General features: G+C 41.5%; 1 protein-coding gene across 2 annotated transcripts in view; it reads left to right on the top strand.

Annotated features, from left to right (window-relative positions):
• Positions 1–1,188: 1,188 nt before the first annotated feature.
• The window catches only part of SCAF11 (SR-related CTD associated factor 11), a 95,408-nt gene continuing 71,008 nt past the window's right edge, over positions 1,189–25,588 (top strand). Inside the window, exon 1 of one of the 2 annotated variants that reach the window (XM_027542649.1) lies at positions 1,189–1,508. The gene's annotated coding sequence lies outside the window, so the exon portion shown is untranslated. The remainder of the gene's footprint in view (positions 1,509–25,588) is intronic. The other variant, XM_027542650.1, reaches the window with a different exon arrangement.

The following is a 25,588-nucleotide window of genomic DNA, read 5'->3' as shown; positions in this document are numbered from 1 at the left end:
GTCTACGACGTATTCTTGAATGAATCATCACATGTCTCTATCCAACCACCAAATGACCTTGGTGGTTAGGAGAGACATTACTTGCGGACAAAAGTCTGGCTAGTCAACACTATGGTTTTTCCGGTAGTCATGTATGGATGTGAGAGTTGGGCTATAAAGAAAGCTGAGTGCCAAAGAATTGATGTTTTTGAACTGCGGTGTTGGAGAAGACTCTTGAGAGTCCCATGGACTGCAAGGAGATCCAACCAGTCCGTCCTAAAAGAAATCAGTCCCAAATATTCATTGGAAGGACGGATGCTGAAACTCCAATACTTTGGCCACCTGATGTGAAGAACTGACTCACTGGAAAAGACCCTGATGCTGGGAAAGACTGAAGGCAGGGAGAGAAGGGGAAGACAGAGGATGAGATGGTTGGATGGCATCACCACCACGATGGACATGAGTTTGAACAAGCTCCGGGAGCAGGTGATGGACAGGGAAGCCTGGTATGCTGCAGTCTATGGGGTCGCAAAGAGTCTGACAAACCTGAGCGGCTGAACTGAACCACCAAGTGGATCAGGATCACATTTAATTTTTTGCTGTGGGAATTTAGACACGGGGACAAGCCTAGGCTTGATGAGTCACGTAGGATACCTCTTCAAAGCTTTTTAAAAATGCCCACTGGGCGGGAAGAAAGAGGTGAGCTTACAAGTTGGGGCCACTTCAGCCTCCCCGCAGGATGTAGTTCAGGCGGGTAACGCTGCAGGACTAAAACTCAATCCACCGCCAAACAACAAAACACTGTTTTCAATATCAGATAGGATAGTAAAGGCCGCACAAAGCACCTCATGTCCTGTTCCCCGAGAGCCTTCTTAACTGTCTTCTACAGCTTGAGGTGTACAGCCGGCAACGCAGGGCTGACTCCAGCGCGCCGCGCAGGCGCAGAACCTGCGGCGTGGGAGGCGAGCCGGGCGTTAAGGACGTTTCCCAGAAGCCCGCGCCACTAGCTGGGGCCCTCCCTCCTGCTCGCATGCCGCGTGACTTGACTCCGCCCGTCACGTTCTTCCGTCGTAAACGGTGGATTGCCAGCGCCCCCCTGAGGTCTGGTTGAGCGCTGCAGTCGTGCACGCAGGGCCAGTGCGAGCGAGTAGGGAAAGCGCGGAGGGTCCGCCGCCGCCGCCGCCGGCGTCACCGTAGCGCGCCGACCTGTGGCGGCGCGGCTTAGCGGAGGGGAGCGGGGGAGGGGGAAGGGGACGCGCGGAGCGGAGCGGGAGGAGGCCAGACGGGGCGGGGGGAGGGGGAGCAGCGGTGGCGCAAGCCGCGCGGAGCAGCGCAGCCCGGGTCCGCTCCCTGCTCCACCGTCGCCACCTCCCGCGCCAGCCAGCAGAGCCGGCGCCTCAGCGCCCCCGGAATACCTCGAAGCGGACGGAGTCCATGTTGGGGAACTTGGCGGCGGCGTGACGGGAACCTGGGGACCTGCAGTGGGGCTGCCGCCGCCGCCGGAGCCTGCGCCTCGACCTCGGCCTGAGGTAAACACGGGCCGACCCCGGGGGCGGACGGGCGCAGGCAGCTGTCGCTGCGGGGTGGGGTGTACGGACTGGCGGAGTGGGGGAGAGGGGGGCCCGGGGCGATGGGAGGGCGGACAAAGTTTCGGAATCTCGCGCGGCCCAGGCGGCGTTCTGCGCTCGGAGGAAAGTTGGAGCCGCCTCTCGAGGCGGGGGAGGCTGAGGCGGGGAGGCCCCCAGTTCCTCTCGCCACCCCCGCGAGGGCGGCCCCGTGTCGGCCGCCACCGCCTCGCTGTCGGTACCCCGTCCCATTTCCTCCTTGTGGCCTACCCGCCGCCTCCGCCGGCGGCTCCTGTCCCCGCCCGGGGTCCTGGGGGAGTGGGTTGAGGCTAGGGTTCTCCGCGGCAGGGTCGCCACACGTCCAACCCTGTCCTTGCGGGACACTGTGTCCTGCTGGGCTTCCGGGCGCTCCCCGGCCCCAGCTCTCTTGACTTGGGAGACTTTGCTTTTGTCAATAGCGTCCAAGCCCGTTTGTGAAACCAAACTTTACTGCGCGGTGACCTCTCGGAGTGCGCGACTAGGGAAGAGCCGGCGTTTCAGAGCATCCGCGTTACCCCATGCTCTGAATTTCAAACTCTTCTCCCACCTCCGATTCTTAAACCAGTTTCCCCGTCTGATGAGAGGGCGGGAGGTCTCAACTTGGCTCCATCAATCGCTCCTTAAAGACATTTCTTAGGGATGTCTGGCCGTCTTGCTCTCTCCCCCCATTTTGAAAAATTGTTCTGAAAGTAAGCGCCAGATTTAAGAGTAGTTGAATTTATATACGAATATGGAATTTTAAAATATTCTCAAAGTATTTCTGTACCCTGTTATACACACAGTGTCTACGAGTTGAGCGTTTTTCATTCATTTTGGGTTACATTTTAATATCTTTGTCATACTGCTAGTGAACTAAGATATTTAGGCAGAACTGACAAAAAAGTTTTTAATATAGTGCTTTGGCTAGTAGATGCCGTCCTTCAGTTTTCCCAATGTGGGAAATTCAGTGAAAATTGGAAAAAGCATGTTTAATAGATGCGTTTTTTCATTATAAAACAAAAGTTGATTTCGTTCATATGACTACTTCCTCAGCAGGATATTGAAGTACATTCTTAAATGTGGGTTTTGTGTTTTATTGGTATTAAAATTTTGATAGGTAATCAAGTCTTTTCCCACACTATTGCTTTCTCTTCCCTGTTTCTTTGGCAGTTGGCCTAATCATTTGACTTTTTTGCTGTTTGCTAAGAGCTGCAATAAAGTTTGTGGGACTTTAGTTTTTGTTATTTTAACGAACTGGCAGAAGAAATGAAATTGTCTTTTGATTTCTTTTGTTTTACTATTGTGAAAGGTAATCTGAGTTTACTTTGTATTTCGTTTATGCAATATGAAGAATTTTTTAAAGATTAGCAATTCTTATTGTAACTGCATTTTTTTTCCACTATATTTTCTTGTTTGGTGCTTGCAAGTATTTTAGTAATCAGTACATTTTACGTTGAGCTAGTTACCTTTCTGCTTGAGAATTTGAGTCCCTCTTAAAATTTTGGCAGAGTAGGATTTGGATCTCTGCTTACTCAAGTGTACTTATGCTATAAAGACATTTTCACTACGTTGAGGGGGAAGAAAACTGGAAGAAAATGAAAAATTGTTCCTAAATATGCTACTTGAAACTTAAGTCATGGAAAAGTTTTTAAGGGGAGTATTTTTGTATGCTTTTAGGTGGTAGTAACAGGTTTCATGGGTTAACATTGAAACTTTTCAGGGGTCATTCAGCTTCCCTATAATCCTTTGGGCCCTAACCAGTACTTCAGGCAATTTTCTTGAAAAGTTATGCTGTTAATCAGAGGTAGGATGAATCAGTGCTGTTACCAGTAGCATCTTTTAGTAATTAGAAAGTGTAGAATTATATTACTCATCTACCTAATACTTAAACTTTTTTTTTTTAGTTTCATCAGTGAGACATAGCTGTAAAACCTAGCCAAGGAGAATGGCAAGTACAAAAATAATGAGGAGTCAGCCTTAGAATAATTTTCATTGTAAGTTCCTTTTAGAATAAGCTCTGCCATCATTTACCATTGTCTTTTAGTGATATGAATTGAATCTTGACTTTACTTCCCCGGTGAAATAATCTTAATTATATCCCCTGTCTCAAAGAATAAGTTAATAGCTTTACCTTGAATCTGTTACACACACAGTGTCTACGAGTTGAGTGTTTTTCAGTCATTTTGGGTTACATTTTAATATCTTTGTCATACTGCTAGTGAACTAAGATATTTAGGCAGAACTGACAAAAAAGTTTTTAATATAGTGCTTTGGCTAGTAGATGCCGTCCTTGAGTTTTCCCAATTTGGGAAATTCAGTGATAAATGGTGATAAACTTTTAGTAGCACTGAGTAGAGCCTGGAGTTAAAATATCCTGTGTCATTTTATTGCTGTTCCCAGTGCTCCTCTTTTCATTGTTATGGTCCTCACTTTGCTTTTTTTTTTAAGTTGTTGGCTTTGCTGCAGTCCATGGGGTCGCAAAGAGTCAGACAAGACTGAGCAACTTCACTTTGACTTCTCACTTTCATGCATTGGAGAAGGAAATGGCAATCCACTCCAGTGTTCTTAACTGGAGAATCCCAGGGACGGGGGAAACTGGTGGGCTGCCGTCTATGGGTTTGCACAGAGTCGGACACGACTGAAGCGACTTAGCAGCAGCAGCAGTGCACATAAAAGTTCAATATAAAATGTAAAAACAACACTGTCATCTCTCACTTAACAGAAAAACATTCTGAGATGTTTCACTATGACCTTTGTTAACCTAGAGTCTTTAACACTCAGCAGCCAGAGTGATCCTGATAAAATACATCAGATCCTGTCACTTCTCTTCTCAAATGGCTTCCCTTCTCAGTCATAGTTAAATACATAGCTCTTACTATGGTCTGCCAGGGTCTGAGGTCTCAAAAAAGGTCTCAAAAAAGTCTCAAAAAAGGTCTCAAAAAAGGTCTCAAAAAAGTCTCAAAAAAGGTCTCAAAAAAGGTCTCAAAAAAGTCTCCTCCTCTCTGACTTCAGTTTCTCTAGCCACACTTCTCTACTACTGAGATTTTCTTTGACTACTCTTAAAGCGTCAGGCCATCCTCCTACATTTCTTAGCCCTTTTTAAGCCAGGTTTTTCTCCATAGCACTTAACATTTTCTAAGATGCTGTATAATTTACTAACTTAAGTTTATTGTATTTTTCTCTTTAAAGCAAGTTCTGTAAGAATGAGGTTTGTCAGTTTGGGTCACTGTTTTGTCCCTGAACACTGAACAATGTCTTATATATAGTAGGTACTTAACAAATATTAACGTGCTTTCAGCTAAAAACATAAAAACATTAAAAATAGTAATTGTGGTTTGAAATTTGAGACTATGCAAGTTTCATTCTTTTGTATACACTGCTAGATTACTTATATCCATGCATTAAGTCAGTTTAAGGGACAGTATGACAGAATGTGATCTTGAAAGTGATTTGTCAGAATATAGAGAAAACTAAGAATGCTTGGCTAAGAGTGGAGTGGTATAACTTTGTTATTCTTTGAAATGTTGTCATTTAGAAGTCAGGTTAGTCTTGTTTTTTGGTAGTCCCAGAAGGCAGAACTACGATTGTGGTGATGTGTATTGAAAGGAAGGAGAGACGGCAAGAATGGATATGGAGACATTAGTAAAGACTTTTGCAGTAGCAGTCCAGAGTAGATGAGGATAGCTTGAATTAGGATGAGAAATGTGGAGATGGACAAACGTGTGATCGTCAGGCCACACTCAGTGGATTGAAGGTGAAGGAGAGAGAAATTTCAAAGATGACTCCTGAGTTAAATGGATGAGTTGATGGTGGTACCAAAAAAAAGACCAGGGTTCTTCTGACTAGTGGGTTTGAGCTTTGGAGCTTTCACATGGATATTTCTGTAGGCAATTAGATACTTGATTCTGAATTTCAAAGGAGAGGTATGGGCTGGTGGGCTGCCCTCTGTGGGGTTGCACAGAGTCGGACACAACTGAAGTGACTTAGCTGCAGCAGCAGCAGCATATAGATAGTTGAAACTATAGATGAAATTGTTTAGGGAAAAGTCTATAACTTGGGAAAAAGAGCTGCTAAAATGGAATCACAGTAGCCTCTAGCATTTAAAAAAAAAAGTTGTTAGAGGAATGTGAGCTCCCAAAGAATCTGTGAAGGACAGAGAAATAGGAGTTGAGGGTATTACAGAAACCAAAGGAAGAGAGTATTTTAAGGGGAGAGTAGTCATTAGGGTCAAGTGATGATCAGAGTTGAGTAAAGTGAGAACTAACAGATTTTTCTTTGGGAAATTGTTTGGCAGTCCAGTGGTTAGGATTCCTCACTGTCACTGCCCAGGACCCAGGTTCGATCCCTGGTTAGGAAACAAGTCCCACGAGCTGCATGGCAAGGTCAGAAAAAAGAGAAGAAAGATTTTTCTTTGCATTTAACAACATGGAGCTCATTAGCCTTTTGAACAAGCAGGATAGTAAGCTTATTTTCAAACTGATGCTCCTGAAATTGCTTAACTAGATCTAAAATAACTGAGATCAAAGGTTAAGAAATCATCCAGTCACATTATAGAAGAGACTTCAGTTCAGTCGCTCAGTCGAGTCTGACTCTTTTTGATCCCATGGGCTGCAGCACGTCAGGCTTCCCTGTCCATCACCAGCTCCCGGGGCTTGCTCAAACTCATGTCCATTGAGTCGGTGATGCCATCCAACCATCTCATCCTCTGCCATCCCCTTCTCCTCTCACCTTCAATCTTTCCCAGCATCAGGGTATTTTCAGATGTGTCAGCTCTTCGCATCAGGTGGCCAAAGCATTGGAGTTTCAGCTTCAACATCAGTCCTTCCAATGAACACCCAGGACTGATCTCCTTTAGGATGGACTGGTTGGATCTTCTTGCAGTCTAAGGGACTCTGAAGAGTCTTCTCCAACACCACAGTTCAAAAGCATCATTTCTTTGGCACTCAGCTTTCTTTATGGTCCAACTCTCACATCCATACATGACTACTGGAAAAATCATAGCTTTGACTAGACTGACCTTTGTGGGCAAAGTAGAGTTTCTGCTTTTTCATATACTGTCTAGGTTGGTCATAACTTTTCTTCCAAGGAGCAAGCATCTTTTAATTTCATGGTTGCAGTCCCCATCTGCAGCGATTTTGAAGCCCCCCAAAATAAAGTCTGTCACTGTTTCCATTGTTTCCCCATCTATTTGCCACGAAGTGATGGGACCAGATGCCGTGATCTTAGTTTTCTGAATGTTGAGTTTTAAGCCAATTTTTTCACTCTCCTCTTTCACTTTCATCAAGAGGCTATCTAGTTCTTTTTCGCTTTCTGCCATAAGGGTGGTGTCATCTGCATATCTGAGGTTATTGATACCTCCCTGCAAATCCTGATTCCAGCCTGTGTTTCATCCAGCCCAGCGTTTCTCATGATGTACTTTGCATATAAGTTAACTAAGCAGGGTGACAATATACAGCCTTGATGTACTCCTTTCCTGATTTGGAACCAGTCTGTTGTTCCATGTCCAGTTCTAACTGTTGCTTCTTGACTTGTGTACAGATTGCTCAGGAGGCAGGTCAGGTGGTCTGGTATTCTCATCTCTTTGAGAATTTTCCACCGTTTCTTGTGATCCACAAAGTCAAAGGGCATAGTCAATAAAGCAGAAGTACATGTTTTTCTGGAACTCTCTTGCTTTTTTGATGGTCCAGCAGATGTTGGCAATTTGATCTCTGTTTCCTCTGCCCTTTCTAAAACCAGCTTAAACATCTGGAAGTTCATGGTTCATGTACTGTTGAAGCCTGGCTTGGAGAGTTTTGAGCATTACTTTGCTAGCGTGTGAGAGGAGTGAAATTGTGCGGTAGTTTGAGCATTCTTTGGCATTGCCTTTCTTTGAGATTGGAAGGAAAACTGTCTGTTTCAGTCCTGGGGCCACTGTTGAGTTTTCCAAATTTGCTGTCATACTGAGTGCAGCACTTTCACCACATCATCTTTTAGGATTTGAAATAGCTCAACTGAAATTCCATCACCTCCACTAGCTCTGTTCCTAGTGATGCTTCCTAAGGCTAACTTGACTTTGCACTCCACGATGTCTGGTTCTAGGTGAGTGATCACACCATGGTGGTTATCTGGGTCATGAAGATCTTTTTTGTAGAGTTCTTCTGTGTATTCTTGCCACCTCTTCTAATATCTTCTGCTTCTGTTAGGTCCATACCATTTCTGTCCTCCATTGTGCCCAACTTTGTGTGAAATGTTCCCTTGGTATCTCTAATCTTCTTGAAGAGATCTCTAGTCATTCCCATTCTATTGTTTTCCTCTTTCTTTGCATTGATCACTGAGGAAGGCTTTCTTATCTCTCCTTGCTGTTCTTTGAACTCTGCATTCAAATAGGTATATGTTTTCTTTTCTCCTTTGCTTTTAGCTTCTCTTCTTTTCACAGCTATTTGTAAACCCTCCTCAGACAACCATTTTGCCTTTTTGCATTTTCCTTCTTGGGATTGTCTTGATCACTACCTCCTGTACAATGTCATGAACCTCCACTCATAGTTCTTCTATCAGATCTAATCCCTTGAATCTATTTGTCACTTACATTGTATACTTGTAAGGGAATTGATTTAGGTCATACCTGAATGGTCTAGTGATTTTCCCTACTTTCTTCAATTTAAGTCTGAATTTGGCAGTAAGGAGTTCATGATCTAAGCCACACTCAGCTCCGGGTCTTGTTTTTGCTGACTGCATAGAGCTTCTCCATCTTTGGCTGCAAAGAATATAATCAATTTGATTTCTGTATTGACCATCTAGTGATGTCCATGTGTAGAGTCATCTCTTGTGTTGTTGGAAGAGGTTCTTTGCTATGACCAGTGTGTTTCTTTTGGCCAAACTCTGCTAGTCTCTGCCCTGCTTCATTCTGTGCTCCAAGGCCAAATTTTCCTGTTTACTCCCAAATATTTCTTGACTTCCTACTTTTGCATTCCAGTCCCCTATAATGAAAAGAACATCTTTTTTGGGTGTTCTAGAAGGTCTTGTGGGTCTTCGTAGAACTGTTCAATTTCAGCTTCTTCAGCATTATTGGTCGGAGCATAGACTTGGATTACTGTGATATTGAATGGTTTGCCTTGGAAATGAACAGAGATCCTTCTGTCCTTTTTGAGATTGCATCCAAGTACTGCATTTCAGACTCTCTTGTTGACTATGATGCCTACTTCATTTGTTTTAAGGGATTCTTGCCCACAGTTATTGTTTATCATATATACTGTGTGCCAACTATTGTGTTCTAGACATTTTGTATTAATTTTCATTTGATGTTTTCAGAAGCCTTGCAGTGCTGGGTGCATTAATCTGTTTTACAGAAAGGAGTCAGAGGCTCTGGAGAAGTCAAATGACTTGTTAAGTGTGAGAGCAGTTGCTAAGAATCTATGCCCACGTCTGTCTGAGTCTTTGGCCTTTAGTTAGATATTACATCTGTTGACTTCCCAAACTCTGCATCAGTGTTGTCTAGTAGTAGATGTTGCTGTGATGATGAAAGTGTTCTGTATCTCTGCTCCCCTATGTAGTAGTTGATAGTAACTGAAGTAGTAGTGACTACTACTGTGTTCAAGTGTGCAACATTTGAAATGTGGTCAGTGCAATGGGAAACAGAACAGTGGTACTGTACTGGACAGTGCAGATATAGATCAAAAGAATCCCATAAATAATAGAGTTGTTTCCTGTATAATAATAGATGGAAACACATTTTCTTTAAAAGGAGTACTGTTTTGCTTATATTCTAGCTTTAGATGCTGTAAGGGAATATTTTGGGTAATCATTTTTTTAAGTCTCAAACTTTCACAAAAGTTAGTGCAAAAAACTGAGTAAGTTGTAGATTGTAGTCTCATTGCGCCAATCAAGGACAGGGACATTCTATTACAGAAACAATATTAAGCTTAGGAAATTAATATTGGTATATTACTACCATCTACTCAGACGTCATCCAGGTTTTGCCAGTTTTCTTAGTGATTTCCTCTGTAACAAAATGATACGGTTCAGAATTTTCTGTTGCATTTATTTAATTATAATGTCTTTTTACATTGCTTCAGCCTAGAACAATTTCTCAGTCTTTCATTGATTTTCATGGCCCTGACACTTAAAAAGATTAAAGGTTAGTTTTATTGTAAAATGTCCAATGATTTGGATTTACCTGTACGGATGTGAGAGTTGGACTTTGAAGAAAGCTGAGTGCCGAAGAATTAATGCTTTTGAACTGTGGTGTTGGAGAAGACTCTTGAGAGTCCCTTGGACTGCAAGGAGATCCAACCAGTCCATTCTGAAGGAGATCAGCCCTGGGATTTCTTTGGAAGGAATGATGCTAAAGCTGAAACTCCAGTACTTTGGCCACCTGATGCGAAGAACTGACTCATTGGAAAAGACCCTGATGCTGGGAGGGATTGGGGGCAGGAGGAAAAGGGGACGACAGAGGATGAGATGGCTGGATGGCATCACTGACTTGATGGACGTGAGTTTGAGTGAAATACGGGAGTTGGTGATGGACAGGGAGGCCTGGTGTGCTGCGATTCATGGGTCGCAAAGAGTCGGACACGACTGAGCGACTGAACTGAACTGAACTGATGTCTCCTTGTGGTTGGATTCAGATTGTGCATTTTTGATAGGAGTACCACCGTGATGATACTGTGTTCATGTTACATCCTGTCAAATGGCATAGTTTTATTTGTCCCCTTACTGATGATGTGCATTTTGATCACTTAAGGTGAAGTCTCACAAGCCTCTTTACTGAAAAGTTTCCCTCCTTTTTAGTAATTAATAAGTACTTTGTGGGAAAGTATTTTGAGATTATGTTAAGCTCAATCCTTATCAAACTTGCTGTTTGTTGATTCTCAGATTGTCCCAGCTTTGGCTAGTGAAAGCCACTTCAAGCTAGTTTCTGTGTTCTTCTGACTTGCTTTGAGCACTCCTTAATTTTTGAAAAGAAAATGTTCCAGGCTTACCTTAAACTTTCCTTGCCATAGCCCTGGAATCAACCATTTCTCCAACGTGTGGTTTCTTTGAGTGGAGAAAGGTATTCAGAAACCAAGATTTTGTTGTTATATTTGTATCTCCATCTATATATAAAAAACCATGAGTTGGTGCCAGTTTTTCCAATAAACAGAGTTTTTTTTTTTTTTTTTCAGTTTTCTCTTTCTCAAAGTTTATAACTCCCTTTTCTTAAAAGGAATTACTTACCTCCCATTACCCGTAGTTATTTACTTATAGGATCAATCCCAGCTACGTAGCCAGTTTCCCACTGCCATTGCTGCTCCCTCCCCTGTCTTGCATAACATTTTCACTCTACTAGGGCTCTGACACCTTGTACCAGGATGCAGTCCTCATTCCAGGCTTCTCTCATACCTCGTGCAGAGCATCTTGCCATTCTGCTTGAGTTCTAATACCTCATTCTAGGCCGTCTCACCATCGCTTGTATGGACACTTTGCCCACAGACTTAGCTTCTAACACATCCAGGTGGAATTGCAACATACGGACATGTACTTTTCAGAGAAGGCAGTGGCAACCCGCTCCAGTACTCTTGCCTGGAAAATCTCATGGACGGAGGAGCCTGGTAGGCTGCAGTCCATGGGGTCGCGAAGAGTTGGACACGACTGAGCGACTTCACTTTTATTTTTCACTTTCATGCATTGGGGAAGGAAATGGCAACCCACTCCAGTGTTCTTGCCTGGAGAATCGCAGGGATGGGGGAGCCTGGTGGGCTGCCGTCAGTGGGGTCGCACAGAGTCGGACACGACTGAAGCGACTTAGCAGCAGCAGATATGTACTTTTAAAGATTATACTTACTTGTTTTTACAAGTAAATTACAAAAGATTATTGTACCAACAATTTTAGTGAAAATTAAGAGAAATTTGTTCTCAAGTTTTAATATAAACCCTCCTGAGATTCTCACATCTCTTAGTGATAAGACTAATCTTTCTCCTTATTTCTTTATTTACCCTAGAGTTCTCAGATGTATTTTTAAAAAATTATTAATTTCTGGCTGTGCTGGAGCTCTGTTGCTGCATAGGCTTTTTAGTTGCAGCGAGCTGGGGTTACCCATTAGTTGCATTGTGTGGGCTTTCCATTGTGGTGGCTTCTTTTGTGGAGCACAGGCTCTAGGTGCTTAGGCTTGAGTAGTTGAGGTTTATGGGCTTTGTAGTTGTAGTGCACAGGCTTATTTTCTCTGTGGCACCTGGAATCTTCTAGATCAGTGATCCAACCTGTGTCTGCTGCATTGACAGATTCTTTACCACTGAGCCACCAGGGAAACCCCTCAGATATACTTTTAAGGGAGGGTTTTTTTTTTTTTTTTACTGTAATCTTAACAGTAAGGTTAAAAATCAGTTTTCTGTTTATATAGGTTTTGGAGTCGATCATACCCGGCTCTGAATACTGATCATCCCAAATACTGATTGTCACCTCTCGTAGGTGACTATCAGTAGTGGCGCTAGTTGTAAAGAATCTGCCTGCCAGTATAGGACACACAAGAGACACCAGTTGGATCCCTGGGTCAGGAAGATTCCTTAGAGTAGGAAATGGCACCCCACTCCAGTATCTTGCCTAGAAGATTCCATGGGCAGAGGAACCTGGCAGACTACAGTTCATGGGGCCACAGGGAGTTGGACACAACTGACCTAGTGAGCACACACACGGTTTCCTCACCTATTTTAAGTAATGTTTACCTGAGTCTGGTGGTAATAGCACCTAACTCCATCTCTGTCTTTTATAACTTTAAGTTAGCTCTGTTTAGTGAATGATTTTAAAGCCTTTTAAGCAGTGTTGTAATATTGATAGGTGTTTTAATTTTTTTAATGTACTGTGGCTTGGTGTTTAAATGTGCAGAAGTGTGCCAGAGTATTTAGTTCATTTCCTGATATAAAGTAATCATTCTCTCTACCTCTAATTCTGTGCTCCAAGTTTGTTGATGTCTATGATTCTGTTAGGTCTAGGGATGAAACATAGCTTTTGCTTTAAATAATTATATATTTTTTAAAGGACTTGAAAGGAGAAAAAAAATCTCATATATTCCTAAATATTTGGTATTTTCTTGTTGTTCTTTGTTAATGAAATTTCAGTTTTGTTTCTTGTGTCATATCTTTTCAGCCTGAAGCACTTCTTTTAAGTAGCCCTTTTGGTGATAAATTCTCTTTGTTTTTCTTAACTGAAATGTCTTTTCCATTTTTATTTCTTTGATCTTTCTTTTGAGTTAATCCTATTTGATGCACACTGAACTTTGTGAATTTTTAAATTTGTGCCTTTCACCAAGTTAGAGAGTTTTTTTGAACATTATTTCTTCAAATATATTTTTCTGTACCAATCTTTTTCCTTTTTCTGGGCATGACTCGAACTTTGGATATTGTCCATAGGAGCCTGAGACTCTTCATTTTCTTTCAGTCTTTTATTTATCTGTTCTTCATATCAGATCATTTCTAATACTGTATCTTCACATTTACTGACTCATTCCTTTACATTTCCATCCTGTTTTTAAGATCTTATTTCAGACATTGTGTTTTTCAGTTCTAAAATTTTCATTTCTTTCTTTCTTTTTAAAAAAAATATAGTTTATCTGCTGAGAACCTCTGTCTTCCTATTCATTTCAGCAGTGTTGCCTTTTCTCCATGGAACATAACATGCATATATTAAATTTAAGATCATGCCTGACAAATGTGCTGACTAAATATTACCTAAGGTTGTTTTTTAGTCCAGTTGCTCAGTCTTGTCCAACTCTTTGCGACCCCGTGGACTGTAGCACGCCAGGTTTCCATATCCATCACCGACTCCCTGAGCTTGCTGAAACTGATGTCCAGCGAGCCAATGACGCTGTCCAAACATCTCATCCTCTATTGTCCCCTTTTCCTCCTGCCTTCAATCTTTCCAAGGATCAGGGTATTTCCAGTGAGTTGGTTCTTTGCATCTGGTAGCCAAACCATTGGAGCATTAGCTTCACCATCAGTCCTTCCAATTAATATTCAGGACTGATTTCTTTTAGGATTGGCTGGTTTGATCTTCTTGCAATCCAAGGGACTTTCAAGAGTCTTCTACAACACCACAGTTCAAAAGCATCAGTTCTTTGGTGCTCAGCTTTCTTTATGGTCCAATTCTCACATCCATACATGACTACTGGAAAAATCATAGTTTGGACTAGACAGACCCTTGTCAGTAAAGTTAATGACTCTGCTTTTTAATACACTGTCTAGGTTGGTCACAGCTTTTCTTTGAAGGAGCAAGTGTCTTTTAATTTCATGGCTGCAGTCACCATCTGAAGTGATTTTGGAGCCCTAGGAAATAGAGTCTTTCACTGTTTCCATTGTTTCCCCATCTATTTACTGTGAACTGGTAGGACCTGATGTTGTGATCTTAGTCTTTTTAATGTTGAGTTTTAAGTCAGCTTTTTCACTCTCCTCTTTCACTTTCATCAAGAGGCTCTTTAGTTCTCCGTTTTCTGCCATAAGGGTGGTATCATCTGCATATCTGAGGTTATTGGTATTTCTCCCTGCAATCTTGATTCCAGCTTGTAATTAATCCCACCTGGCATTTCTCATTATGTACTCTGCATATAAGTTAAACAAGGTGACAAGATGCAGCCTTGACATACTCCTTTTCTGATTTGGAACCAGTCCCGTTTTTCCATGTCTGGTTCTAACTGTTGCTTCTTGATCTGCATAGAGATTTCTCAGGAGACAGGTAACATGGTCTGGTATTCCTATCTTTTTCAGAATTTTCCACAGTTTGTTGTGATCCGCAAAGTCAGTGGCTTTGGCGTAGTCAATAAAGCAGAAGTACATGTTTTTCTGGAATTCTCTTTCCTTTTGTATGATCCAGCAGATGTTGGCAATTTCGTATCTGGTTCCTCTGCCTTTTCTAAAACCAGCTTGAACATCTGGAAGTTCATGGTTCATGTATTGCTGAAGCCTGGCTTGGAGAATTTTGAGCATTACTTTACTAGTGTGTGAGATGAGTGCAATTGTGCGGTAGTTTGAGCATTCTTCGGCATTGCCTTTCTTTGGGATTGGAATGAAAACGGACCTTTTCCAGTCCTGTGGCCACTGCTGAATTTTCCAAATTTGTTGGTATATTGAATGTGACATTTTCACAGCATCATCTTTTAGGATTTGAAATAGCTCAACTGGAATTCCATCACCTCCACTAGCTTTGTTTGTAGTGATGCTTCCTAAGGCCCACTTGGCATTCCAGGATGTCTGGCTCTAGGTGAGTGAGCACACCATCGTGGTTATCAGGGTCATGAAGATCTGTTTTGTATAGTTCTTCAGTGTATTCTTGCCACCTCTTAATATCTTCTGCTTCTATTAGGTCCATAATGTCCTTTATTGTGCCCATCTTTGCAGAAATGTTCCCTTGGTATCTCTGATTTTCTTGAAGAGTTCTCTGGTCTTTCCCCTTGTATTGCTTTCCTCAATTTCTTTGCATTGATCACTTGAGAAGGCTTTCTTCTCTCTTTTTGCTATTCTTTGGAACTCTGCATTCAGATGGATATATCTTTCCTTTTCTCATTTGCCTTTCACTTCTCTTCTTTTCTCAGCTATTTTTAAGGCCTTAGACAACCATTTTGCCTTTTGGTGTTTCTTCTTCTTGGGAATGGTTTTGATAACCACCTTCTGTATACTGTTATGAACCTCCATCCATAGTTCTTCAGGCACTCTATCAGATCTAATCCCTTGAATCTATTTGTCACTTCCACTGTATAATCAGAAGGGATTTGATTTAGGTCATACCTGAATGGTCTAGTGGTTTTCCCTACTTTCTTCGATTTAAGTCTGAATTTTGCAATAAGGAGTTCATGCTCTGAACCACTGTCAGCTCCTGGTCTCGTTTTTGCTGACTGTATTGAGCTTCTCCATCTTCGGCTACAAAGAGTATAATCAATTTGATTTCTGTATTAACCATCTGGTGTTGTCCATGTGTAGAGTTGCCTCTTGTGTTGTTGGAAGAGGCTGTTTGCTTTGACCAGTGCATTGTCTTGGCAAAACTCTGTTAGCCTTTTCCCTGCTTCATTTTGTACTCCCAGGCCAAACTTGCCTATTATTCTAGGTGTCTCTTGACTTCCTGTTTTTGCATTCCAGTCCCCTATGATGAAAAGGACATCTTTTTTGGGTGTTAGTTCTAGGAGGTCTTATAGGTCTTCATAGAATTGTTGAACTTCAGCTTTTTTGGCATTAGTGGTTGGGGCGTAGACTTGGATACTGTGATGTTGAATGTTTTGCCTTGGAAACGAACAGAGGTCATTCTGTCGTTTTTGAGATTGCATCCAAATACTGCATTTTGGACTCTTTTCTTGACTGTGAGGGCTATTTCATGTCTTCTTAGGGATTCTTGCCCATAGTAGTAGATACAATGGTCATCTGAATTAAATTCACCCATTCTGGTCCATTTGTTCGTAGTGATGCTTTCTAAGGCCCACTTGACTTTACATTCCAGGATATCTGGCTCTAGGTGAGTGATCACACCATCGTGATTGTCTGGGTCATGAAGATCTTTTTTGTACAGTTCTTCTGTGTATTCTTGCCACCTCTTCTTAATATGTTCTGCTTCTGTTAGGTCCATACCATTTCTGTCCTTTATCGAGCCCATCTTTGCATGAAATGTTCCCTTGGTATCTCTAATTTTCTTGAAAAGATCTCTAGTCTTTCCCATTCTGTTGCTTTCCTCTATTTCTTTGCATTGATCACTGAGGAAGGCTTTCTTAACTCTCCTTGCTAATCTTTGGAACTCTGCATTAAGATGCTTGTATCTTTCCTTTTTTCCTTTGCTTTTCGCTTCTCTTCTTTTCAGAGCTATTTGTAAGGCCTCCTCAGACAGCCATTTTGCTTTTTTACATTTCTTTTCCATGGGGGTGATCTTGATCCCTGTCTCCTATACAATGTCATGATCTATAGTTCATCAGGCACTCTATCAGATCTAGTCCCTTAAATCTATTTCTCACTTCCACTGTATAATCATAAGGGATTTGATTTAGGTCATACCTGAATGGTCTAGTGGTTTTCTTTACTTTCTTCAATTTAAGTCTGAATTTGGCAGTAAGGAGTTCATGATCTGAGCCACAGTCAGCTCTCGGTCTTGTTTTTGCTGACAGTATAGAGCTTCTCCATCTTTGGCTGCAAAGAATATAATCAATCTGATTTCGGTGTTGACCATCTGGTGATGTCCATGTGTAGAGTCATCTGTTGTGTTGTTGGAAGTGGGTGTTTGCTATGACCAAACACCCTCTTGGCAAAACTCAATTAGCCTTTGCCCTGCTTCATTCTGTACTCCAAGGCCAAATTTGCCTGTTACTACAGGTATTTCTTGACTTCCTACTTTTGCATTCCTGTCCCTTATAATGAAAAGGACATCTTTTCTAGGTGTTAGTTGTAAAAGGTCTTGTAGGTCTTCATAGAACCTTTCAACTTTAGCTTATTCAGCTTTACTGGTTGGGGCATAGGCTTGGATTACCATGATATTGAATGGTTTGCCTTGGAAACAAACAGAGATCCTTCTGTCCTTTTTGAGATTGCATTCAAGTACTGCATTTCGGACTCTTTTGTTGACCATGATGGCTACTCCATTTCTTATAAGGGATTCCTGCCCACAGTAGCAGATGTAATGGTCATCTGAGTTAAATTCACCCATTCCAGTCCATTTTAGTTCGCTGATTCCTAGAATGTCGACATCCACTCTTGCCATCTCCTGTTTGACCACTTCCAATTTGCCTTGATTCATGGACCTAACATTCCAGGTTCCTATGCAATATTGCTCTTTACAACATCGGACCTTGCTTCTGTCACCAGTCCCATCCACAACTGGGTGGTGTTTTTGCTTTGGCTCCATCCCTTCATTCTTTCTGGAGTTATTTCTCCACTGATCTCCAGTAGCATATTCGGCACCTACCGACTTGGGGAGTTCCTCTTTCAGTGTCCAACATTTTGCCTTTTCATACTCTTCATGGCCTTTTCATACTGTTCTTAAGGCTTCCTCAGTGATCAATGCAAAGAAATAGAGGAAAACAACAGAATGGGAAGGACTAGAGATCTCTTCAAGAAAATTAGAGATACCAAGGGAACATTTCATGCAAAGATGGGCTCAATAAAGGACAGAAATGGTATGGACCTAACAGAAGCAGAACATATTAAGAAGAGGTGGCAAGAATACACAGAAGAACTGTACAAAAAAGATCTTCACGACCCAGATAATCACGATGGTGTGATCACTGACCTAGAGCCAGACATCCTGGAATGTGAAGTCAAATGGGCCTTAGGAAGCATCACTACAAACAAAGCTAGTGGAGGTGGTGGAATTCCAGTTGAGCTATTTCAAATCCTGAAAGATGATGCTGTGAAAGTGCTGCACTCAATATGCCAGCAAATTTGGAAAACTCAGCAGTGGCCACAGGACTGGAAGAGGTCCATCTTCATTCCAATCCCAAAGAAAGGCAATGCCAAAGAATGCTCAAACTACTGCACAAATGCACTCATCTCACACACTAGTAAAGTAATGCTCAAAATTCTCCAAGCCAGGCTTCAGCAGTATATGAACCATGAACTTCCAGATGTTCAAGCTGGTTTTAGAAAAGGCAGAGGAACCAGAGATCAAATTGCCAACATTTGCTGGATCATCAAAAAAGCAAGAGAGTTCCAGAAAAACATCATTCTCTGCTTTATTGACTATGCCCTTTGACTTTGTGGATCACAAGAAACTGGAAAATTCTGAAAGAGATGGGGATACCTGACCACCTGACCTGCCTCTTGAGAAATCTATATGCAGGTCAGGAAGCAACAGTTAGAACTGGACATGGCACAACAGACTGGTTCCAAATAGGAAAAGGAGTACGTCAAGGCTGTATATTGTCACCCTGCTTATTGAACTTATATACAGAGTACATCATGAGAAAGGCTGGGCTGGAAGATGTGCAAGCTGGAATCAAGATTGCCGGGAGAAATATCAATAACCTCAGATATGCAGATGACACCACCCTTATGGCAGAAAGTGAAGAGGAACTAAAAAGCCTCTTGATGAAAGTGAAAGAGGAGAGTGAAAAAGTTGGCTTAAAGCTCAACATTCAGAAAACGAACATCATGGCATCTGGTCCCATCACTTTATGGAAAATAGATGGGGAAACAGTGGAAACAGTGTCAGACTTTATTTTGGGGGGCTCCAAAATCACTGCAGATGGTGATTGCTGTCATGAACAAAAGGCACTCCTTGGAAGGAAAGTTATGACCAACCTAGGCAGCATATTAAAAAGGAGAGACATTACTTTGCCAACAAAGGTCCATCTAGTCAAGGCTATGGTTTTTCCAGTGGTCATATATGGATGTGTGAATTGGACTGTAAAGATAGCTGAGCACTGAAGAATTGATGCTTTAGAACTGTGGTGTTGGAGAAGACTCTTGAGAGTCCCTTGGGCTGCAGGGATGTCCAACCTGTCCATCCTATAGGTGATCAGTACTGCGTGTTCATTGGAAGAACTGACGCTAAAGCTGAAACTCCAATACTTTGGCCACCTCATGGGAAGAGTTGACTCATTGGAAAAGACCCTGATGCTGGGAGGGATTGGGGGCAGGAGGAGAAGGGGACGACAGAGGATGAGATGGCTGGATGGCATTACCGACTCAATGCACTTGAGGCTGGGTAAACTCCGGGAGTTGGTGATGGACAGGGAGTCCTGGCGTGCCGCGATTCATGGGGTCGCAAAGAGTCGGATACGACTGAGCGACTGAACTGAACTTGTCCATTTTATCTCACTGATTCCTAAAATGTCGATGTTCAGTCTTGCCATCTCCTGTTTGACTACTTCTAATTTACCTTATTTATGGACCTAACATTCCAAGTTCCTGTCCAGTATTGTTCTTTATAGCATCTGACTTTACTTCCATTAGCAGTCACATTCACAATGGGACATCGTTTTCGTTTGGCTCAGCCTCTTTGTTCTTTCTGGAGCTATTTCTCCACTCTTTTCCAGAAGCATATTGGGCACCTACTGACTTGGGGAGTTTATCTTTCAGTGTCCTATCTTTTTGCCTTTTCATACTGTTCATGGGGTTCTCAAGGCAAGGATACTGAAGTGGTTTGCCATTCCCTTTTCCTGTGGACCACGTTTTGTCAGAACTCTCTACCATGACCCGTTCGTCTTGGGTGACCCTACGCAGTATGGCTCATAGTTTCATAGAGTTAGACAAGGCTATGATTTCATTGAGTTAAACAGGTTTGTTATACATATTTATAATTCATTCATTCAAAAGTGTTTATTGGGTACTTACTTTAAGGTGTGGTGCATGGTACTGGATCCTGGTTATCTCGCAAATAGCGCAGATAACAGCTTAATAGTTTTGTAGTCATTTGAGTCATTAAATGTGTTAGTGCTTCTCATTGCTTGAATATTTTTAATGTCTAGTGACTTGGATTGATACTTGTTTTATTTTCTGGCAAAGGGCTAGTGAGTTCTAGTCCTACTTAACCACTGGCTTTGTGACCTCAGACAAGTTACTTATTTTCACTGTATGTAAAATGGAGATATCGTCTTCACAAACTACTGTAAGAGTTAAATAACTTATGACATATCAGAAAGTAACGGCTAGAAGCTGTGTGAAAAGCATAGTCAAGTCGAGTTCTTGGGGTTTTTGAAGCATTTGTAATAAGATTACATTGCAGAGAGAATCCCAGGATCTGCCATGCCTGATGCCAACATGGAGGAGTGTGTGGTGTTTTTTTTTTTTTTAAGTAAGTTTTCATAGTATGTAGTAATATATTTCTAAGTTAGAATAGTACTGTATCATAGGAGTAGTATTGTGAAATGCTGCTTTAAGTTACGTGTGAAAAATTGATCTGATAACATTGATAGTACACTTAATGTAACAGAATAAAATTTTGTTTATCTCTGAGATAGCTACTTAGGTTGAATTTAAGAAAGTCAGACAATAGGCATGCTAGAATAGAGAGAGAGGATGTCCTTTGTACTGCACAAAACAGTTCTCCCCACACCCTCCCATCTGTATTAGTTTTACTATAGCAACTTATACCAACTTGGAAGGGATTAGTACAAAGAAAGTGACATTCCTTGAGGAACTGGTCAAGGAATGACATTTAGCGTCTGTGCTTGAGACTAATTTATGGAGTTGAAATTCTGTAACGTAATTTTTAAAGTCTTGTTTAAACAGAACTGAGCAGTATTTCAGAAGCAATGTTTTGAACTTTGTCCTCCTCCCTCCCCCACTGCTATAGATGAAATCCATTTCCATTCCTCTCTAACAAGCATTTGTGTATGGTATTTTATTGTCAGTGTTTCCTTTCCTTTAATCTTGGGATTTATTTGCACATGTTTCCTGTACTTTACATAATTTTCCCATCTTTTATGAGAAATAGGTAGACTGGGGTTACCATTTTAATTCAGGAGTCTCTCTAAGGTAGATTAAAGGTTAAATTAAAGAAATAGTTTAGTTTTCTTATTTGGGGTTAGAAGAAAAGTATAAAAAGATAGTAATTCTTTCTCTACTTCCATGCTCCCTCTCAGGATTCGCTTTCCTCTTGGTCATTCTGCTTACACATATAAGGGTACATTGCTACTGATCCCAAGAGCTCCTGTAGTTCTCCTGAGAGGTTTGTTGTGAGTTGTCTTTAAAACTGCATTATTCTTTTTGGGTTTTTTTTTTTTTTCTCTCTAATAGTTCAGTTCAGTTCAGTCGCTCAGTTGTGTCCGACTCTTTGCGACCCCATGAACCGCAGCACTCCAGGCCTCCCTGTCCATCACCAACTCCCGGAGTCTACCCAGACCCATGTCCATTGAGTCGGTGATGCCATCCAACCATCTCATTCTCTGTTGTCCCCTTCTCCTCCTGTACTCAATCTTTCCCAGCATCAGGGTCTTTTCCAGTGAGTCAGCTCTTAGCATCAGGTGGCCAAGTACTGGAGTTTCAGCTTCAACATTAGTCCTTCCAGTGAACACCCAGGACTGGTCTCCTTTAGGATGGACTGGTTGGATCTCCTTGCAGTCCAAGGGACTCTCGAGAGTCTTCTCCAACACCACAGTTCAAAAGCATCAATTCTTTGCTGCTCAGCTTTCTTCACAGTCCAACTCACACATCCATACATGACCACTGGAAAAACCATAGCCTTGATGGACCTTTGTTGGCAAAGTAATGTCTCTGCTTTTTAATATGCTGTCTAGGTGGGTTATAACTTTCCTTCCAAGGAGTAAGCGTCTTTTAATTTCATGGCTGCAGTCACCATCTGCAGTGATTTTGGAGCCCGGAAAAATAGTCAGCCACTGTTTCCACTGTTTTCCCATCTATTTCCCATGATGGGACCAGATGCCATGAACTTAGTTTTCTGAATGTTGAGCTTTAAGCTAACTTTTTCACTGTCCTCTTTCACTTTCATCAAGAGGCTTTTTAGTTCCTCTTCACTTTCTGCCATAAGGGTGGTGTCATCTGCATAACTGAGGTGATTGATATTTCTCCCGGCAATCTTGATTCCAGCTTGTACTTCCTCCAGCTCAGCGTTTCTCATGATGTACTCTGCATAGAAGTTAAATAAGCAGGGTGACAATATACAGCCTTGACGTACTCCTTTTCCTATTTGGAACCAGTCTGTTGTTCCATGTCCAGTTCTAACTGTTGCTTCCTGACCTGCATACAGATTTCTCAGGTTTAGTCTTCTAAATGTAAACTCTACTTTTCCAGACTCATGCCTTCAGTGGACTGGTAATAAATGTTGAGGAATGGCTAATGGAAAGAAACAAAACATCTAAGAGCTTTTGGTTTGCGTTTATCATTTAAATTAATGCTTTAATAAATAGATTTGAGAAAATAGAGGTGAGAATCTTCAAGGACAAATGAAGATTACGTAATTACTTCCTCCTTCTATTCCTTCCTTCATATCTTAGTCAAGGCTCGGATTTATTAGAGAAGAATTGCCGAAGTATGTATTGAAGTTATTGGAGGACATGTAACATGCTACTGTTGTAGAATTGTTTCTTATTTGGAGATATAGTGGAAACCTGTCATACATTACAGTATCTTTATCAAACTCTTTGTGGTAAACTATCCAGGTATGTAGAAGGCACTCATTTTTTTTTTTTTTAAGATAAAATACTGCATTGTAGGAATATTCTTCTCATAGAGTGAACAGCTATCAGTAAGAGTAACCCAGCTAAGCCAGCTATAGTGCTTGTCTTCCTGCATACAGTGAAAAGTCTGCTCGCTCTATACAATCACTAAGGCCTTAGAACGAATCTCTTCTTACAGTTCTGTCTTAGGATTTAGAGGGGTTGCAAAGTTGCATCTGTTGCTTTTAATCTCTCTCTTCCAAAGCAATAGATATGTGCTGTCTGTGAGACCTTTCCGTGCTATAGAAATGCAGGAACCCAGCTCCTCTCAAGCCCAAATGTGGCTATGTAATTTGGGTGATCTCTGTGTTGGTGATTGAAAACTGAGAGTATGAGTGAAGTTTTCAGTGAAAACAGTACCTTTGTTGAAAAAAATTGATATTCTAGCCCATAATTGCTCTCTCATGGTAGTCTTTACCTTTGAAAACGTTTTGACACTTATTAACATATAGTAAATGGACCTTTTTGTGGTATGTAGTTCTGTGAATTTTATTGCATGTATAGGTTTTTTATTACAACCACCAGTCTCAGGATTCAGAATGGTTCCATCACCCCCAGAAAACTCCCTTGTGCTGTGTTTGTAGTTTAACCTTCTAACCCAGGCAGCCACTGATAACGGTTCCTTAGTACTACATTTTGCTGTTTTGATAATGTTATATAAATGCAGTTATGTAGTATGTAACCTTTTGAGGCTGGCTTCTTTAACACAGTTTATTACCTTTAAGATTCTTCTGAGTGGTTGAGTGAACCACCAGTTCATTAGTTTTTGTGGCTGAGTAGTATTCCATTGTGTAAATGTATGCATTGTAGATTATTTTGGTGAAATTCAATTTGTTCTTTTCTTGTACTGTCTTCGTCTGATTTTTAATGCTGGACTTATGAAATGAATTGGGAAGTAGATTGTGTTATTTCTTCAAATGCATAGTAGAACTCACAAGGGAAATTGGCTGGGCCTGGAGGTTTCTTTTTCGGAAGACTTTTAGCTACAAATTCAGTTTCTTTAAATAGTACCAGGTCTGTTCAGTGCTCTTCTTCTAAATTAGTCTTCCCAGAGGTTTCAATTTTATTGACCATTTGAAAGAATTAGCTTTTGGTTTTATTGATTTTTTTTTTCCCCTGGTTCTCTGTTTTCAATTTCATTGATTCCATATTTGTTCTCTAAGGATAATTTCACAGTTGGAAGGTTCTGGATTCTTAAAATTCTTTTCCATTTTAAACTAAGAATGCTGTTTCACTTCTGGCATATGTTGTTTCTGACAGAAATAAGTTACTCAAATTATTAACCTCCTTTCCCCTCATAAATAACGTATTATTATTTCAGTCAACTTGTAAAATTTTTCCTTTGTAATTTTCAACAGTTTGACTGTGATTTGTCCAGTAATGAATTTCATTGGAATTAAATTGTGTGATGTCTGTGAGCTCCTTGAATATAGACGTTTATGTCTTTCAACAAATTGGGGAGTTTCCAGCAATTATTTCTTTTTCTTATTCTCCTTTCCTTTCCTGTCCTTTCTTTATCCCCTTGCCATCCCAAACTTATTTTCCTCACTTGCTTAAGTTCTCACTGTGAATGTTAGGGTTTTGTACTGTTCCACAGGTTCTGTTACTGAGACCAAGCTCACTCTGCAGACAGGCAGAGTCATTGGGTGACAAGCCAATGAATCAGAGGGACAAAGTGTTGAGGCAAAGAATACAACTTTACTTGGAAAGAACTGGCTAACAGAGAACGTGACAGACTAATGCCTCAAAATAACCATCTTGTCAAGGTCTGGATGCCAGGTTCTTTTATGGATCTGAGATGGGGCGGAAGTGTGGAAACAAAGTTAAAAGACCATTTAATTCTTCTAAATATCTCCTAGAATGGCAAGCCTTACACAAGGGAATGTGTTAGTTTATTATAGTTATTTATAGATGGGCAGGGTCAGATTATTTCCCTGTGAACTAAACAAAAGCATTTAATCTACGGGTCAGGAAGAGGGGGCAGAGTCCTGAGGCATGCCATTGAAAGTGAAAGTGAAAGTGGCTCATCGCGTCCGACTCTTTGTGAACCCATGGACTGAATTCTCTGGGCCAGTATACCGGAGTGGGTAGCCTTTCCCAGCATTTAACTTATATGTAGAGTACATCATGTGAAATGCTGGGCTGGATGAAACACAAGCTGGAATCAAGATTGCTGGGAAAAATATCGATAACCTCAGATATGCAGATGACACCACCATTATGGCAGGAAGCGAAGAAGAACTAAAGAACCTCTTGATGAAAGTCAAAGAGGAGAATGAAAAAGTTGGCATAAAACGCAACTTTCAGAAAGCTAAGATCATGGCATTCGGTCCCATCACTTCATGGCAAATAGAAGGGGAAACAGTGGAAACAGTGAGAGACTAGTTTTTTGGGCTTCAAAATCACTGCCGATGATACCTGCAGCCATGAAATTTAAAGATGCTTTCTCCTTCGAAGAAAAGCTGTGGCCAACCTGTACAGCATATTAAAAAGCAGAGACATTACTTTGCTGACAAAGGCCCATCTAGTCAAAGCTGTGGTTTTTCCAGTAGTCATGTATGGATATGAGAGTTGGTCCATAAAGAAAACTGAGCACCGAAGAATTGATGCTTTTGAACTGTGGTGTTGGAGAAGACTCTTGAGAGTCCCTTGGACTGCAAGGAGATCCAACCAGTCCATTCTGAAGGAGATCAGCCCTGGGATTTCTTTGGAAGGAATGATCTAAAGCTGAAACTCCAGTACTTTGGCCACCTGATGCGAAGAACTGACTCATTGGAAAAGACCCTGATGCTAGGAAAGATTGAAGGCAGGAGGGGAATGGAATGACAGAGGATGAGATGGATGGATGGCATCACTGACTGAACAGACATGAGTTTGAGCAAACTCTGGGAGTTGTTGATGGACAGAAAAGCCTGGTGTGCTGCAGTCCATGGG

This window comes from Bos indicus x Bos taurus, chromosome 5 (assembly GCF_003369695.1).
Source record: "Bos indicus x Bos taurus breed Angus x Brahman F1 hybrid chromosome 5, Bos_hybrid_MaternalHap_v2.0, whole genome shotgun sequence".
In the NCBI taxonomy this organism is placed as follows: Eukaryota; Metazoa; Chordata; class Mammalia; order Artiodactyla; family Bovidae; genus Bos; species Bos indicus x Bos taurus.
Note: the sequence above shows the minus strand (reverse complement) of the source record. Positions and strands in the feature narration are given on the sequence as shown.